A 5,049-nucleotide genomic window follows, 5' to 3' on the forward strand; every position below is an offset into this window, starting at 1 on the left:
CGCTCCTGTGGGAAGGTAGGGGTGAAAGGTCGCCGGTCCCCGGCAACACGGCTCAGGCAAACGTAAGCGGCTTGTCGCAGAAACCAAGGGGTCCACGAAACGCGCTAGGCTAGAAGGCGGGAAGGAGAGATTACTGACAGCCGTGCCAGCCAATAAAATGGAAATGTGAGCAAGGTTCTTCGGGCCCCTTCCCAATCAGGAAGCCTGGGTGATGAGGGGCTGCGAAGGGGCGGGGTGGGATCTTGGTCCAGCTGGTACTGGAGCGGCGATAATTTTGGCTGGTCTAAGAAGGGCATTCGAGTGACCGTTGACAACGGGTGGGACAGCGTCAGAGCTGGAGTGAGAGCCTGCACTGTATGCTTCCAGGACTTCTAGCTAGGTGCATTAGTTTTTATTTTTAAGAGTTGGGTGAAAGACATTAATTAGTTAGCATCTCACTCATCGGCGATTTTCTACGGGATGGTTTCATCCAAAGAGGATTTCATAATCGCACTGTGTGGCACCATTAGGGGACTTAGAGTGTCACTCGCCGCCATAAATCCTTTGGGGAACAAGCCAGGATATAAATAAATAAAGCTAGGTGTGGGTCTTCCCTTCAAAAGGCGCTGGTAGGCAGACTAAAGACAGGCAACAGCTGAGTGTTCACACAGAAATACGAGTGTCGGAATAAAATTCATTGCCATGTGCACAGCTTATGATTATACAGATCTTGGACATATCACGGACCTGAACGTCAACCCTACAACACCGAATAAAACATCTAATGCAGCTGGAATAGACTCTGAAAGGACATTAGGCATTATCTAAATCAAGTCCCTCATTTTACAGATGAGTAAACTGACTCGGTGAAGTATTTTGCTCAAGGTCATTCATCAAGTTAGTAGTCTAATTAACTCAGTGTTCTAGGAAGCAGGGTGGTAGAAAAGCATGGGCTTCGGAGTCTGAAATCTTTCTTGGTTTCCCGTTCTTGTAGGCTGTTCTACAAGTGTATCTTGGGCAAATCCCTTAACGTGTTGCCATTTATTAAGTGCTTACCACGTGGCAAACAATCCACTTTGCATGCTGTGTCAATTACATGCAGTATGTCGCGTAGTTATTACTGTACCCATTTTATGAGGTAGTTTAGGTTTAAAGATATTAGAAATTTACCCAAAGTTACACAGCTCTAAACACTGTAGTAATTTCAAACTCAGGTCTTCCTGACTGCAAGGCTGCTCTCTTAAATGTTGCAATACATTAGAGCTCCGGATTCCCTCCCACTCAAAACAGGAACTGAGACTCCAACCAATTTCCACCATTCTTGGGAGTCAAACGAGAGAGACTATGGCAATGTATTCTAAGCTGTAAAAAGGATAAACATATTCACTAGATTTGTAGAATGAAGATATTCGTTCCCTATACTTTCCACTACAACAATTGAACCAGAAAGATGGCTTTCATACTAAGCTAGCATAAGAAGGAACTTCACTGTAATTATGATATTCTAACAAAGAATATATGCATATCTAAAGCAATAACCAAAGTGAATAGAATAAAATTTAATTCCTGATAGATTAAATAAGCAATAGCAAGGAATACTAACGCTCCTCATAGCGTCCTTATTGGAAGAATCATCTAGGAGGCATTGGGATTTCTGGTGCTTTTTATGCAATGAGAGGTATCAGTCCACTGAATGAGAAAGAGAATAGCGTTTAGTTTGGAACTAAAAGTTCATCTGGACTACGGAAAAAACGTTTGCCTCTATCAGTGAAGAAGGTATGCTGAGAGCTGAAAGAAAAGGAAAGCAGGTAAGTTAGTGCATATTGGAAAAGGTCTATTAACCAAAGTCCAAAATTTTCATCTGATGTGTAATGTAATAGGAAACCACCATATAGCCTTCATGACCAAAATAAAGAGGAATTAAACATACAATTGGGTACAAATGGAACTGTGATGAGGAAAAAGGTTTTGGGATGAGTATGTGGCATTCAAGATAGTAAAAGGCTGATGCCAGACGTTGTACAAAGTGTTCAGTGTATAAAATTATGTAAAGACATTTTTAAATGAAAAATTACAAAAGGGCTGATATTTAGCACTAGATTTGTTTTAAAATAGTAAACGACAGTGGACAAAGATAGTTGAAGGACAGATAATTCAAACATATTACATTAAAGCCTGAGCAAAGTATTCAGTAGAATGTAATTTTGAACTGGTGAAAGACTGAAGTTAGAATTGGAAAACCTTAGTTTAACAAATCTCTAAAAATAAAATATTTCTAACATAGTTTAGAGAATCTTTGTCATTGCCATGCATCAGTTAAGTTGAAAAAGAGCTTATAAGTTAAATTGCTTTATAGATACATGCTATTACATAAAAGTCACACTGTATTCTTGTAGTATTTATTTGACCCTTCTCTTATTTCTTTCTTCAGACTTAATGTTTAAATAGTTATACCTATCGCTCCATGGGGCCCACAAATGGTAGATATAATTTTTAATGTGGGTGGGATGATGAATGGTAACTTAGGTATGATATGCCAGGAATCACAAAGACTATCCCAAGACCTAGTCAGACATCAAAGTATCAGTCAGCTACGAACTATTAGTAATTTGGACAATGAAGATTATCAGAGAATACATTCTAATTAACCTTCCATTTTTTAGTATTTTTTTAATTATACTTCTACATCATTCTTATTGCATGTCTCTATAATTCTGATTAAATGGACATAACAAACATTTTACCCTTTGTTTTCTGCATTTTGTACCAGCTAATAAAACTGAATAAATAAAAATGTATAGTAGATCTCAGTTTATTAATATTTGGTATGATATACCTTTTATGCTACAAATAAACTGTTAGAATATACTTTTTAAAAATATAATAGAAGCATTTGACCGTTTACTTCTCCCAAAAGAAATACAATTTTATTTTTTAATTAACAAAGCAATTCAGCTCTACTAATTTAATAATATTTATAACACCTTAAGACAGCCTACAACTTGTGTTAGTTACAAATATAAGCAACCATGATGGAAAATGATATTAAGATAAAGAACAAAATCCCTGGTCTTTATTGTCTTTTATTGAGAGAGTTTCTTTTCTTCCTGTTTCAGACTAAGTAACATAGACATAAGATTTTCTATTTTCAGGAACAATGATTGGCTTTCAAGACAAAAGACAGATAGTTGATATCCACAGATAACCCTACTCTCACTTTGTCTCCATGCTCCTGCTTTTCCTACAATCGATCCTGTTACTTACTCAAAACATAATACAAAACATAAATACTCCCACTCCCACTACTTGAATGTCTCTTGAATGCTTTGGGAAAACATTTTCTGAATTTGTGTCTCACCAGAAGTAGACCCTGACTTAAAGATTCAAGTGCAAGTAGTGTATTTTGGAAATAATTTCAGGAAGAACAGTAGGACATGGGAAGTGAGGCAGGGAAAGGAAGGAAAGCAAAAAAAAAAAAAAAAAAAAGTTTAAATTACCAAGCAAGTTGTCATTGTTTTTAATCTCACTGTGATTTTCTTGAAGCCAGTTTAAAACACTAGCCCTAGAACTATCCCACTGGAAGTGTGAGAAAGCTGAGGTTTATATATACTAGCTCCCTTCAGCCATTGGTCGAGATCTATTCCTAGTGGCCTTAACTCAGTTCATGCTGGCCAGTCTTCAACTGCGAGCACTGCATCTTTTTCTGAGCACTTTCTCTGGCCACTGGAGTCTGCTCTGCCCCTACACAGGCTGGAAACGCTGGGGCATTAACACTTCCTGGTGTCAGAACATCCCCACGGTGATGGAAAATCAGGCCAGTGGGCATGAAAATGATAGAGCATAGACATATGAGTGAGGCTCTACCAGTTTGTTAGAAGTATCGACCTAAATTTAGGGAAAAAGAAAATAAGAAGACTGTTAATACAAGGTATTTTTAGGAATCAAATAGTAAGGATAATGAAATAATTTGGAAAACTGAAAGTACTAAAAAAAGAAGGCTTTATAATTTCTATAATTCAAATATTGTAACCAAGCACTGAGTGTAAAAAGCCTGAATAATTTGTTTTCTCTGGGCTCTTCACAAACAAATTTTTAGTTTTTTAAGATATAAGTTATGAAGAATCAGTATTCTGATTTTGTTGTTGTTATTGTTGTTGTTGTTACTGTTTAATGTAGCACAAAGAAAATAGGAGGCAATATAATCCAAAAGATACATGACCTATCCCAATTCTTTTATAACAAGTTCTCTAAATAGACATATGGATACATATTGATTAGAAATAATTTTCTAAGATTTCACTAATGGAAAAATTATTTATTGAACTTTAACTTGTTAAAAATTAAACAGTTTTTATGTTTCTGTACTCAATAATAATAATAAATTCTCTATTGGTGGATATGTTTATAAAAGTATGAAAGCTCACACTAATTTATATAGAGACATAAATGTGTTCTATACTATCTCAAAGTCCTCAAATCTTAATATTCCATTTGTAAACATGTCATCCTAATAGATATGTTAGGATTAGAAAGAATACTAAATTCTTTGGCACTGAATATGCTTCCCTGGTTTCTAATGGATCATTAATTTTTCTAGCACTTTTTCTAAATATTATGAAACATATCATTTCATACTTTACACACTTGACTTAAAGGCAATAAATCTGAACTAATATTACTTCATAATAATTGTATAATGGTTATGTAAACATTAGGGGAAGCTGGGTGAAGGGTACAGGAGAACTTCTACTATATTTGCAACTCCTTTTTAAGTCTAAAATTATTTCAAAATAGTTAAAAAGGGAACCTTGAATTGATGATCTGGTTGTGACTCTTCCACACACTAACTTTGTGACTTACAGTAGCTTAACTTCTCTGAATTTTAATTTTCCCATCTATATAACAGGATACTTGATAAATGCTATGTCAGTTTCTTTTTCTTGAAAAAAAATAGTATTTTTTCTACTATTTGTAGAATCTAACAAAGAATATTATCAAAATCAAAGTACATACTATGTACCTTACCATGTATTTTTAAAAGAGTTGGCAGTACACATTTTGAAGATGCAC

Source organism: Macaca fascicularis, chromosome 7 (assembly GCF_037993035.2).
Source record: "Macaca fascicularis isolate 582-1 chromosome 7, T2T-MFA8v1.1".
NCBI classification, from domain to species: Eukaryota; Metazoa; Chordata; class Mammalia; order Primates; family Cercopithecidae; genus Macaca; species Macaca fascicularis.